The sequence below is a fragment of the Larimichthys crocea genome, chromosome XVIII (genome assembly GCF_000972845.2).
Source record: "Larimichthys crocea isolate SSNF chromosome XVIII, L_crocea_2.0, whole genome shotgun sequence".
Lineage (NCBI taxonomy): Eukaryota > Metazoa > Chordata > Actinopteri > Sciaenidae > Larimichthys > Larimichthys crocea.
In genome coordinates, this window is record NC_040028.1 from 11,785,582 (window position 1) to 11,800,466 (window position 14,885).

A 14,885-nucleotide genomic window follows, 5' to 3' on the forward strand; every position below is an offset into this window, starting at 1 on the left:
AATATTCTATTTCTATCCTTTGAAACAATAACAACAACAACTACTACTACTACTACTACTACTACTACTATTAGTAGTACTAATAGTAGTAGTAGTACTACTACTGATAATAACAATAATTAGAGGGCAGCACATAGTTGTATTTTTTGTGCGTGTGTCCTAAATTAACTCTACTATATATAATATTCATACTGTCATGGATACTAATCCTGTACAGTATATACTAATTGTGATATAGTGTAGCAATTAAGTATGTATAAAAAAAACAACAACAATAAAAGTAACGTGTTATCAAATACAATATAATAAGATAAGATTACAATATGAGTATGTAAATTAACCTGCTAATTAAATCCTCGTTTTGGTGACGCATTTTCCAAGGGTGACATGGAGGTGTGTCATTTCCGGTAATCATGTTAAAATGGCGTTTGTCACAACCGGGTCAAAATTAATCGGAATATCGGAATCGGATTATTTTTTCCCCCACACTTGAATAAGACGTTTACAGAAGAGAAGATTGTTAAAAACAATGGTAAGAGTGTCGTTTGTGTTGTAACAATGGCTGTGGTTGTTGTCAGGTTAGCTCGGTCAGCCAGGTGAAGCTGAAGCAGGTAACTACCAGAGATGATTTTACAGGTAAGTTTCTTAGTGCAGAAACAAACAACAATTAATAGCAAAAAGAAACAAATACAGTTTGACCATATAGCTGTAAAGTATTACAATAAATAAAGCCAATATAAAAATAAAGTTTAATAAATAGTGCATAGAAACCAAGGACTAATTTTCAAGACTTTAAAACTGCAACAACTGAAAGAATAAAATGTTAAAAGTAAATTAAAGTCTATTCAGTGAATAAAAAGAGGGGATAAGAAGTATCAGCTTAAATATAAACCAGTTTTAGAGGGTTTTTTTACAACCAGGCAGAGGGGACTGATTATTCCAGTCACAATGCTGACAGAAACTTTCCAGGTAAATTTAGATTTTTCTCAGAATGTGAATAAAATTTTACTGGTTAGAAAATGTTAATGCCGTGGCACAGTTTTCCTCAGGAAATTTTATTCCCATGAGTCAGTAGGAAGCTATTAAAAAGTTTTATAGGCAAGTTTTGTGGATTTGTTTTGCAACCTAACATTGGCATGCAATATCATATAGAAATGTATATTAAAAGCTGCTTCTATAAATTATTTGAACCCTGATTCATTAGAAAATGTTTTGGACAAAGGAGCTGTGTGCAGAGTTCAGTTTTAATGGTCAGCTAAAATGGGTTGAGTGTAAGGCTGCGACCAACGATTATTGTCATTATTGATGAGTCATTTAATCTCAGATATATATAACGTTTGTTTACAGTTGTTTTTGCCCACAATGATTTTTTCAGTGTGTTCAAAATGTTTAACATGATTGCTAAAAAATGACTGAAATGATAAATCAGTTGATAAAATGGTTTCCAATTAAGTTTTTGTTGATTAAGTAATCACTGTAGACACAGGTGAGCGTCTTAAAGGTTTTGTTTCAAATGTATTGTTTTTACAATTGTTAATTTTTGAGGTTTCTTTTGCTATTCATGCTCCTGGCCTACACCAATGTCCTCTTGAAATATGGTTTACTATGTGTAACTCTCATTTGCCTGTCTTCGTCTCTGTGCATGGGCAATCCAACTAGTTTCCTGTCTTGGATTAATAAATGTAATTATTCCCATCATCAGCAAAGGCATATTTTGGATTGGATTAACTCTAGTAGGGGTGCTGTCTCTCAGGCTGTAGTGGTTAATTACTAGATACAGATTTAATAGATACTATGTTTTATTTTTGTTTTTTTGGTCAGAACCAACCAACTTTTTGGGCATCTATCTATCTATCTATCTATCTCTCACTCACTCACTCACTCACTCACTCACTCACACACTCACACACACACACACACACACACACACTCACTCACACACACATACATACATACATACATACATACATACATATCAGTGTAAACACATGGGCTAAAATTGTTTCAGCAGTCTTACCACAAGGTTCATGATCGCTTATCCTTATCAGGGTTGTTGTCGGAGGGCTGGAGCCAATCCCATTGGGCGAAAGGTGGGGACTTGGACATTATGTCTGTCACATGACCAATACTTTTCTGAAGGACTGTGGTGAAGCACAAAGTGTGTTGGCTCTGACCACGGCCATCTGGGCAGTCCTGCCTCAGCCATCTCCTGGCTAATGCAAAAAATGGACAAAGATGTAAAACACTGGTGTAGCTGTTTTTTTGTACCAGGCTGTAAATATGTTTATTTCTGCTGTGAGTTGGACATTGGACATGGGGGCTTTTGGAGATTCACTCATTATGTAGCCAGCCTCAAGTGGACATTTGAGGAACTGCAGTTTTTGCACTTACACATTGGCTTAATTTTACAGCCACAGAGATCGCCACTTGACTCCACACAGAAAGGTCCCAGCCCCAACCACACACTCCCCTGGCCCAAAAAGGCCCCAGCGGGCTGGCAGGCTCTTGGCTGGACCAGAACCTTTTTGCTGTAAGGCAACAGTACTAACCACTACAGCAATGTGCCATGACGTCTCGTTCATCTAGGCTAGATAAAAGTTGAGATTGCGATCATTCACTTTGGTAACAGTAGTTTTACAAAAAAGTCACTCACCACTGTAGCCAGCTTTTTGATCTTATCTTATGATTTCCCTCAGCAGATCAATATTCATCTTTATTTTTCATAAGGTCAACACATTAATCGATAGTGTGAGCCAGCTAGGTAATTTTGAACTGCAATCCTTTGGTGAAATGTTCTAGGAACAATATTTTCAGTTTTCAGTCAGTATTAATACTTGCATCACATGTTTATTGAGAGTCACTGGTTACTGAAATCATTCCTCCTTTCCAGAGTGCCCCAGAAGAGACCTCTGTGAGATAGAGGTGAGGGTGCCAAATCCGCACTCCTCGTTTTGTGTAAAAACCGACTCTAAAGTTCAGCCGAAGCTAATACAAGGCATCAGCCTTCTTGACCTAAATCAAGTGAGCATTTGCAGTAACAGTCTTTTCTGTGAAATTCCCTCTCTGTATTACTACCCCATCACAGGTCCTCAGCAAGAAAAGAAATGCTGTCCAGACAAGCACAAAGAGAATTCTGTAGTAAAAAGTAATTTTGGAAGATTGATTTGTGTAACTTAGACTGCTGAGGCCTCATATTAACCTGAATTTAAGAATGCATTCAGGCTCTCTTCTGTGGATTTTGTTTCCCTATCTCTTACACTGGAGTTGAGCTAGAAAAGAGCTGCAACGATAAGTGGAATAATCATTTAGTTGTCAACCATTAGATTAATCACCATCTATTTTGATAATTATTTTTGTTCAAATTCCCTGATTTCAGCTCAAATATGGTTTCTGTAATTCTCTATGATAATGAAGTGAATATATTTGTGGACAAAACAAGCCTTTGGGAAACCGTGAACAACATTTTTCAAATATTTCTGACATTTTCTGGACCAAAGTCGATTAAACAAGAAAGTGATTGACAGATTAATCAATAATAATAAAAAAAATAATTGTTAAAGCAGGAGGAAGAGGATATCTAACTATTCCAGTGTACACATTGGCATGCGAGTATTGTATTAATATAGAGTTGAAAAAAAATCGACATACATGATTTGCCATCTTCAGGTGTCTCTGCATTCTTTCAGTCATGTATGATTTTGCTGTCTTAATTTGCTGACAATTCAGTATTGGCATAAAAAGTGAGTCAGTGTTACCTTCTTAAATAAAACCTCAGAACCTGAACTGATTAGGTAAATATGAGACTTAAATCCTTTAGACTCTGCCAAGACCTTCACCTGCTGCCTTGCTACTGAGCCTTTGAGCTTTAAAAATATGTTTTTAATTGCTTGGCAGCTAACAGCTCTGCTCCTTTCTCTCAGGTCATTTTCCAAAAGCTGTGAAAACTACATTTATTAAGTTTATAACCTGGATGTCTCAGTAATTAAAAATTATTGGCCCATTCTGTATAAACTAACCTCTATTTAGCAAAATTACAATTTCCATAAGCACTAAAGTCTCCTGTATTGATTCTGGCAAGCTTTCAGTTCAAAATCTACAGGGCCTAGCTTTAATGCTGTGACAGAATAATGCTAGACAAATTGGAAAACAGTTCAGACTTCCTCCCTCCTGTCCTTAATTAGCTTCTGTCTGCTTAACGTGCAGTATGTAAAGCCTATAGTATCGAAGTTTATTGTTGAGTCTGTCAGATTTGGTCAGCTCAATGGTATTGTTTCAGGAGTTCACTTTGTGTAGCTTGATTCAGTTTGGTTTAAGATTGTTTATTGGTCATTGTGGGTCTTGTGGAGAAATCGCTGAAGTCAAAGGTCAATGGTGAGGTCAGGAAGGAAGAAAGTGTTCAGGAGCCTCTGATGTCCTATGCTGTATTATTTATTGACGCTTTATCAAGGAGAATTAGAGACACTCTCAAAGTTCATCAGAAGTGCCTGAGTCGGTCTCACATTCTGCCGAACTCATCCTGGAGGATAGACTTTAAACCCCAAGATAACACCACAAATACTATACGCCCAGAATTAGTCAAAGAGAATGTCTTTATTCATGGAAGTGTTATTCTCAGCATATTCTTGTCTGGAGACACAGATGTCTGTTTACACAGATTGTAACGTCAACAGCAAGCTATCTATTATGTCTAGGAAAGCAGCAATAGGTCTCTTCGACCCTGGCCACCATAGTGTTGAGATAGACTGGCACCTACTGTTCTCAACCAAAGCCAAACAATTAATACTGCAGAGGACCTCAAGGCCCACACATGTCAAAAAATAGTTTCTGCCCTTGCCATCTTGGTAGTCGGTAGCAATGTTGGATGTACTGTAAATTATATAAAATTAATGTGGCTCCTCAAACACTTGCAGTACAGCTGGCCTGTGCTTTTCTGAAAGCAGTCTAGGTTTTGTCCACTAGATGTCAGGGAGCTCCCAGATTTAAAAATGAGTTCACGAGCATCTAGCGCTCAGTGGAAGCATAATTTTTTTTTGCTTTAGTTTAACCAAATATGATTAAAGTAAAAACAACTGACATTTCATCAAGTGTTAAATTAATATTTCCTGCCTGTACCTGTGAATTAAGGTAACAGTGGCATATTTAAAAACATTTTTCACTGCATGCACTTAAAATAATACATAAAATAATGATCATTCTGATCTATCAAATGAATAGTTTTAAATAAAAATTCAACTGAAGGGATGCTATGATCAAATATTACTAATTTTGATTCATGTGAAGGTGATTTGTTACTTGACACCAGTAATCAATGTCTCATTTTTTTTTCTACAGCAGCCACCAAAAGAGGGAGACATTTCATTAGAAATAATGAAAAACATTAGCTCCACATAAGAAACCTCTACATCCTCTGTCTCTCAGGCACAGTGTGTCTCAGTTCTCATCACTTCAAACTTCGTATACCGTTAAGTTTATAGACCAAATCAGTCTCCAGATTATTAGATATGTTCGTATGTTTTGTTTATTTTAATTTGTGGAGTATGCTTCACCTCGACCCTAAAATTTCACCTTTTTGTTTTGTGTTCTCATAGCCAATGCAACGCCTCCTAAGTTAACATGAAGTTCATATAAAGCTGACACAGAGTCATGTGTGACTGTAGTCAGAAGATGGCAATGGTGTCAGGTTATTGCTTGGCTGTCAGTGTTGGTGGGCTGGACAGGGAGCGGCTCCGTGGTGAGCGTGGCTCCTTTCTGCCTGCTGGAGATCTTGTACTGGCTGCTTGAGTCAGCCCTAAGCCGCTCTCCCCACGCAGGGCTCCTTTCGCCAGCGTTCACCTAAATCTGTCACACAGATTTGACACTGCATCACTCGGAGTGCACTCTGAAATGACATGTATATAATGTGGAATATTGTGCACATTTACAGCCCTGACTTCCCTTAGAGCATTAATAGTTTTTTTTGTTTTTATGATTTTATTTTCTTGTGGAGAAAATAAGGCTACTACAGGTAATAAAAAAAATATTTTTTTTCTGTCTAGGCCTAACGTGTTAAAATTCGGTTTACTGTTGTAACTGTTAAAACAAATAATTATGCATTAGATTTATTTTAATGATTCAAAATAAAAACATTAAAATGATCAAACAACACCTTTTTTTTTTTTGTCGGTGAGGAGGAAGGAGTCAGAGGTTAATTGTATCATCAGATTCAAAGACCAGTACACAGTGTTACCATATGGGGACTTTTACCCACTGAATTGTGTCTTTACATTTCTGTGGCCAGTCAAAATTTTACCGTCAAACATTCGGCACGTTTAGGCCGTAAACCTAACAACCCAAATCAGCTCAAATTAGGCTCATAGCTATTTATGCGTGAGGAATTACCCTAAATGCTGTCTCGTATCTTTTTTCCCTGTGAGAAAAACAATTTACACTGATCCTGATTTTTAGAATGAATTAATTTCAGCTCCCTATTTTGGATTAGTACTGTAAAGAAATGTAAAATATGAGACTAAAATGTTAAGGGAACAAATGTAATTATAAAAATGCATTAATATTAAGCATTTCCCAGTTAATTAAATTAATTAGTTAAATCTTGTTCATGTTTAATACACACTTACATAACACTTCTATACATATTTTCTCTTTTTGTTGAATCACAAATTTTCACATTTAACATTTTTATCTTCTGATAGCATTAGTCACTCAGCAGTGTATTTACACATTGGTCCCCATTGACAGCTATCTCATTTTAGTAATATTTGCAGCAATGATTTACTAATATATATTTTGAATACATAAAAAGCTCTGTGCTTCTTCAGACTTATGTATCCGACCATCTGCCTGTGTCTGTCGTCGTGTGTTTCCTCGATAAGACCTGCCTGGAGAAAGTTCTGCATTAGGAACAGAGACGAGACAGTGGACTGAGTTCCCATCACCCTGGGTTCACGCTTTCCCCCTCATACGGCTTTCGCTCTGTCGCTTTCTTCTGTAGTATTTAATGGATAAAGTGGCAGCATTTGGGCTTGGTGGCCAGTAAGAAGGATTTTCTCTCCCCAGCTGGTGTGGCTTTGCCCGTTTGTACTGCAGAAAGTGGCTTGAAACCGGGTTGTGTTTTAGGGTTCTCAAGGCTTAGGTTTTAAATAATGCAATATTGAAGTACATACTGTATGATATGATGATGTTTGTTTACATGTATATGAGTTAGCTCTAAGCAGTTTTAATTTCTGTTTTTTAAAAAAAAATGTGATGTTTGTCTCCAGAAGCCGGCCTGTGAAGATCATTATGATTCACTTATCCAGTTGTAAATGAGAAGTCGTGGACGTTTGCTCCTTTGGGAATCACCACCCCTTTTGAAAAGAGAATAGAGGTTAAAAATCTGCTAAACGAGTTAGCAGCAACCAGGATCCTTCTCCTCCACAGGTAATGAGTTTGATTAATTTTTGACCTTTGGAAACTTTTCACTCCTTTTTAAGCCCCCTTTTATATTTTCCCACCCTGGGATAATAAGGAGCTGTGTTCTACAGGGTTTTACACTGAGGACTTAATAGGAGCACATTGTTTGCACACGAATTACATAGGTACACATGGCGAAAATGGAAATTTTATTGTATAATATCATTATTTTGAGATTTTAAGGCATTCATGCAACATTTATACACGGGATAAAAACATCTAAATACGTTGTGAAAATATACGTACAGTGGTTTAGACACTTTCTTAACTTAAAGGAAGAGTAAAAAAACTTTTTGGCCTATAAATAATAATGCAGGGGATGCTTATTTTCTCACACAGGTGTTTAGAAATCCTCTCTCTGATAAATCATGATTTGTAAACTTACCCATAGACAGCAGTGACAGGTTTCCTCTGATAATGTAGAAAAATGGGGAAAGAGAGGGCTGGGCTTAAGTAGAGCTGTGATTTAGAGCAGAGGGATGCAGCATCTCTCCTTTCCAGTGGAGGCCCTCCTGGGTTTGATTTAATTCTCTCCTTGCACTATTAAAAAGGCCTTCTACTCTCTTCACTGCATGCACCTTGCTGTCATAACTGGCACAAAATCATTTATCAATGCCGCTTGCAGGCAGTGCGACTAAGGCCTTTCGCAGTGTATATTTTTCCATTATTGATTGTGTACGTAATGCATGAAGAAGTACAAAGATGGGTCTCCTCCTGTGTTGGAATGACCATATTAGGCCAGTAGATGAGGGAACTTTTTCTGCTTCATGTACGAATCCATATAGCAATCATCATTCCTGCTGGGAAGGAAACTTTGTTCCTAAAATGATTTTTCATTTCACTGTTGTCTCACTGGCCGCTGAACTCAAAAATAATCCTGTGCTGGACGTACGACGAGCAGTTATTTGGTGCAATAAACTGAAAGGCAGTGAATGTCAGTGTCCCCCTTTGTTGTTTAATTTATTTTCTTTTCAAAGTGAAGGGAGGTGTCCTTGCTGTGAGAGTTAGTCATTGATGTGGCTATAGTTAGTCCATCCCCTGCTGAGACTGTCTGTAGGAGATGCTACTTCCTCTCTCCGGCTCGTTCGTGGCTTCCTTTTGCCCAGGACGATCGCCTCACTCGGCGTATTTGGCTGCATTTTGTATTGGGAGGTGGGCGCAATTGATCAAGAGCAAAAGATAGAAGTGTGAAGTACAGCAGAGCCACAGTTCCAAGTGTCACACTGCTCTGGGGTCAAACAAAGTCCCGTAACCTTCTCAACAAAGCCGGCACTCTTGTGACTCGTGCTGTTGGGAGATGGCTGAGATCAGGGCGTCCGCATCTTTTTTTAAAATGTTGTGTACCATAACGTAATAGCCTTTTAGCCCAGAATAGCCAATTATGTCATACTTCTATTGGCTTAAAAATATCTAAAAGTATCAGATTTCAGACTATTTAAGAAAAAGTTAAAACTCCTAATCTGTTATGCCAAGTGTCTTGGGTAACTTGGCTGATTGTTTGTTGCGTACTAAGGTAACAGACGCACTTGCATTATGGATTTTATCGTCTATATCATGCACCGTAAAAGCTTAAATCTTCCTGATGGTCGGCTGTAGGAATTACTCTAAAGTTTATCTCAAAGGGAAAAGCAAAACTGTGAAGTAATGGGCACCGTAATTGCTGGATGTTATCCGTTGAACAAGATCCATTTGTTATATTTAGAGTTATAATGATACTAAATTGTTTTATCAACAACTAACTAATGGTCTTATCAGCAAGTGACGAACCCTCTGCTCGATAAGCTTAAGGTAAATGGAAAGAATCTATTACAGGCTGCGAGCCCTTTTATCTCAGCTGTCTGAAATATTGACACTTACAGTAATTTGTCCCCATTTTCTATTGATTTCTTGTTTTGCTTTCAGGTTATGCTGTAAACAGGGTAAATAATGACAGATTTGATCAGAGTTCCCTTCAGAGATGATCCACATTTACATGGCTGTGTCGCTGACATAGTTCACTCATCAGCTGTATAACTAATGAAGGCTCTTTTAGAGTTGCAATCACGGTCACTTTCATCGCGTCTTTTCAGTAAAAGCCGGATCGACGGTGAGAAACAGACGATGTCTTCGCTCATCGATGCTACAGGAAATCTGGTTGAAACCTGACGACGTTGATCGGAGCTGGCAGGGGAAGTGTTACCTTGCTAATTGTAATTCATAAGTCAGATGAGAGGAGGTGTGGCTTTTGTAGCAGTTTGTTGAATTCAAAGCCCTAAACAGGAAACCAACCATGAGTGAGAAGTACAGAGAAATGTTTGCAGAATTTCACAAAGGCAGTAAGCAGACAGCAATTATCACAAGCATTATGTGAGGGGAGAAGGACTTTCATCCCTTGCCAACTTCTTAAGTATCCTCTAATGGCAAATCTGTAATATTATTTCCAATCATGCATATTCTACACCACAAAAGAATTGCTCTTCTAGAGTAAAACTTTTCCAACTCCCCTATTTATTTTGAAGATCTGTGCCCAAAACTGTGATGTCTTTCCTGGGTTTTATCACCTCTCTATATCGCTGTCTGAAATGCATTGGTAAGCCCGGCCTCCAAGGGCTAGCATATAGCTCTCTCTGCAGGCTTTGTACAGGATGAAGAAGTCATAATCCTCAAACAGACTTAAATTCCTCCAGAAAGGCTCTTGATCCTGAATCCACTCATTTTCTTCAAACAACCAGGCCCAAAAGAGAAGAGATATTTGGGCATGGCTGAAATCCTTGATTGAAATCTGCTACAAGTGGGCACAGACAACACGGGCACGTCCACACGTGTCGATATACATGCACGCACACACACACAAACGACCCCTCCCGACACACGCACATGAATACATGCGCATACACCTCCCCAGCCATCGCCTGCTGTCGGTGAGAGCCTGGACCAGGTTGTTGAGAGGGCCTCTCTGAGCTCTTATTAAAAGGTAAACTTCTCTAAGGCCAGGGAATCATGTCAATCACAGGTTGTGTTTTCGCACTGAGCCCAAAGCCTGCTCTCTCCACCCTGTCAGACGCTGTTATCACCCTCAAAGCTATATCAGAATGCTGTTTGTTCTGCGCTTTAGTTTCACCCACACAGTGGATTCAAAAAGGTACAGGTCTATTTGATAGTGTATATTTCATTGCCGGAGAGAGACTGTGTTTGTCTTGCTGTGTTTGTCAGCTCATATTTGAGCTGAGGGTTCCTATTAAAACTAAACACCATATCAGAGGAATATTGCCACCGCCAGGCTCTTTTAAATCGCATATTGAGCCCATGGAGTGTGGAAGCAATTTAGTTGTAGCATAGTTTATAAGTGTGTCTGTGCTTGTGATGTTTCTATTTACTCTTGATTCTCATTTATTTACACATTGGCCTCTCTTCACATATTTCATATACTGTAATAATTACTTTAGTTATATTGTCGTTTCTAATTTCCTAAAAATATTACCTTGTTTGCACTTTCACTTATTTAATAAATCCCCATGAGAATATGCAGTCATTCATTTATTCATTCATTAAGCAATCCACAAAGACTGTTAGTCTGCTCAGACTTGAAAACTTCATGTGCCTTTCCCGTTATGCTTTGTATTCAGTATACTTTTTTTTTTTTTTTTTAGATCACTGAGGAAGGTTGTGTTGTGTGTAAGATAGCAGCAGCACCACCAACAGTGTCATCAAGTGATCTGTTGTTTCTTTTGTGGGAAAACTCTGAATCCGCTCACTTAAAGGTCCAGTGTGTAAGATTTAGTGGGCTCTATTAAGAGAATATAGCAGAAATTGAATATACTGTGTTTTCATTAGTGTATTATGTGATTATACACTAACAGAAACATAGTAATTGTTTTCTATTTGTTTCATATTCTGTAAATAGTCCCCTAAATCTTACATACTAGACCTTTCACTGTTTATTGAGATATGACCGGATGGATAATGCTTTTTTAAATTTCCTCTTTGTTAGACTTATTATCTTTCCCTGGAATTATAATAGTGTAATCATAGCATATTACCTTTTACTAAGTTATGTTGTCCATACTGACAACAGAAAAAATGTAGATGGAAAAAATAACCAGAGGCATTTTGTCCGATGTATGCACAGAAGTGGAATATAGGTCACTAAATGCTAGTTTGAGTGATTTATATGATCTCAATATCTATTTTTATTAGTATCATGATGTATAGTTTTACCACATCACCCAGCTGCCGTTAGTCTGATGTGAATTCACGACAATTTCTGCTGCTATTTTATTCACTGTCCCGATTTGCATTTAAAGTTAGTTTTTAAATCACAGTACAATTAACTGGGACACACTATTAAATACAATGCTTTATAAAGAAGAACAGTCAGCTTTTTTCAAATATCATGTAATGAATATATTGTGGGGAAGCAACACTTCTCTAAAATAAATACAGTATATTGCCTTTTTGGGGAGAAAAAAACATTATTTCTGTAAACTTCATGAAAAAGAGCTCTTAAGCTTCTTTAAACCTAAATATTGATTTTATTTTATTTTGAAATCCCTTTATCTAGATAATAGGCTCCGTATCTTGTGTGTATTCTAATATCAGTGTCAATTCATTACTGTAAATACCTTCTAGATCCTCCTCATTCAGCCACCTATGGATAAGGATAACAATGGTGAAGGAGTGAAGCTTTTCCCGTCATTAGTAAGTTTGCTGGACAAACTGCAGGATCTAACACTGTGGGTGGCTGGGGAAATAAAAAGGTACTTACGCTAGTATTGACCTTGTTGGTGGACCTACTGCTGTTTGCTCTGTGGCCAACCTTCCACAACAGACACACACGCACACACATCCACATCCACACATACATTATATGATTTTGCATGCATGTCTGAGAGAAATACAGTGAGTGATGAAGGATGAAAACAGTATTGGGTTTCCAATATTGTCAGGCAGTCTTGGTAGCAGTTGCCTTACATAAGATGCATAACAACAACAAAAACAGGCAGGCTGATTTAAACAGTAGTAATTATAAACGCATGACCAAACTCAAAGTTCATTTTTCATTGAAGGCACATTTTATTTCATAAATGCTTTTTTAATTTGTTCCTATGCTGCTGAAAAAAACAAACAAAAAGATTTTTTTTTTAAAAATCTGTTCATTAGTATTGCAAACGGTACTGTACTCCTGTCTGTTCAAGAATCCGTATCTGTACAGTCCAAGAAGGTTTGTGATGGAACGCCGTGTAAACAACCCATTACTGCAACTCCGGCTGATTAACATATGATTGTAATTCATCATATCATGTGCAGCTGGTGACATCTTGCAGTAGCATTTATTCTGTGTTGATACATGCCTTTGGTTCCTTTTTGACAACTCAAAACAAACAGATTGCAAGCTGTCGCTACATTTGCTCAAGATGAATGGAGAAAATGAATCGGGAAATCAGGTGTGTCAGGTGATTAGCACAATCATGCCGGAGATCCTTGAGGAATCATAGTAACTTGGTATATTTGAATAAACACTGACAGTGTACACAGAACTATGTGCATAATCTACGGTTTATGTTTTTAAACTCACATTACAACCATATTACAATATGATCTACTTTGTATAGTCAAGCATCACCTTGATGATAACAACATTTGCTTTATTGAATGTTTCCACTGTGACCTAGAGATCAGATGTCACCCCACCACCCAAAAACAGACTATAACGTCATTCTCAATTAACTGGCCTTTTTAATTCACTGATTAATCCAACTTATTAATGTAATTCAGTTTGCTGTTAAAGCTTGATGTAATATTTGTTGGCATACGATTTAATGTATAACCTATTTGAGGATAATGCAATTTAAATATTTAAATAAAATTCAATAACGATTTTCTTTTTTTTTTTAACAGTGTCAGTGCTCTCTGGTAGGGAGACTATAGAGACATTTTCTAAAATTACATAAAATATATGTTTGGCATTTTTGTACTGCAGTAACTTATAGGCTAACTGATGTTCGCATGCCCAGGAGGATATCTGTATTGAGCTCATATTATCCTTTTCTAAATATACACGCCTATGTTTTCATGAACTGATTAATATAAAAGCTGCTTTTGATCCACTGAAGTCAAATAATGACATTTATATAACTTATATAACCTATAATTTGGGGTTTTTAGAAAATAACTTGGCATTTTGGTAAGCTTTGTTCTACAAGAACATTGTGGAGTCGCTGCTGAAATGAAAGTTAACTGGTATGGTGACTTTTTAGATCGAATTGTCAGGGTTGTTTTGTACCCAGTACTTTGCATTATTTAGGAATTTTAAGATTTCTACTTGAATCTTTATCATGCCTGTTCTAGGACCAGTGTTGAACCTGGCTGCTGAATGCAATAATGAAGACAAACCATCCACTAGTCAGTCACTTACGGTGCATGCATATCTCTTTTACATCTTGCGTTTTGAAATGACGCTAATTGAAAACTGAGCTTGGTACCAAATCCTCTTTGCCACGCACATTACTCGTCTTGGCAATGTGGGAATCTGAGTGGTATCACTGGGGACGTTGGCGCTGCATCTCTGTTGTGCAGCAGTCTCAGGATAGTAATGGGACGCAGTCACTAGGGAACCCCTTGAGTGTGTGTACTGAGGGAAAACTGACAGGAGCAGAAGAGAGAGTAGAGGGATTCAAACGATTGAGCAATAGTAAGGAAAATAGAGGAGCATTTGTATAGTCTTCTCTGCCACTGAAGTTGTAAAATGGAAACATATTTCTCCCCTGACAGCTACAGTAGATCTAACCCCCTGAGTTGAGCTGCTTATGATGTTGTGTGGTGTAGAGGTGGACCGCAGGGGTGTCCCAAAGGCTTGTTGTTTCTTGTCAGAGATTAGATTGAACCAAGCGGCTCTGGTTCATACTCATGCCTGAAAGAAGCCAGGACTCCCTGTCACTGACCACAACCTCTGAGCTTTAGTCTGTATTACTGCATCCAGATTTATTTCCCATTGTAGAATAAAATACATGTTATTTTCAAATAGGCTCAACCGTCCTTGGGGGGGTTTCCATACTGGTGAATATTTGTTAACCGTAGCACACCGTACAGTGGGAATTGGAAATGAAGGAAAGGCCATATATTTTACATGTTACACATTTCTCAGTTTTCTGGTTTGTTTTTTGATGTCTGTGTTGATTTCCCACTCAACCTAATCTCTCAGATATCTTCTCATTTCATACATTTCCAATTTCTGCAAGTTGATTTCAAACCTTGAGCATTAAAAAGATAATCCATGAATGTCATTGGCAAGGGACAAAATGGAAGTCCCGCTGTATGTTTTCACCAAACTTTATCATAGAAAGTGATGATAAACTTAAGCTTAGATGGTTGTTCATTTATTTAGTTTCATTTATTAGAGATTGTGTCAGGAGGTAAGTCTGGGTGCTGTATGGGTGTTAAAATCCTAGTTCAAACGT

General features: G+C 37.6%; 1 protein-coding gene across 1 annotated transcript in view; it reads left to right on the forward strand.

Moving 5' to 3' along the window:
• The first annotated feature begins 392 nt into the window (after positions 1–392).
• LOC113748244 (glycerol-3-phosphate dehydrogenase, mitochondrial-like) overlaps positions 393–14,885 on the forward strand; it is a 102,445-nt gene continuing 87,952 nt past the window's right edge. The window contains exon 1 of the mRNA XM_027291329.1: positions 393–532. The gene's annotated coding sequence lies outside the window, so the exon portion shown is untranslated. The remainder of the gene's footprint in view (positions 533–14,885) is intronic.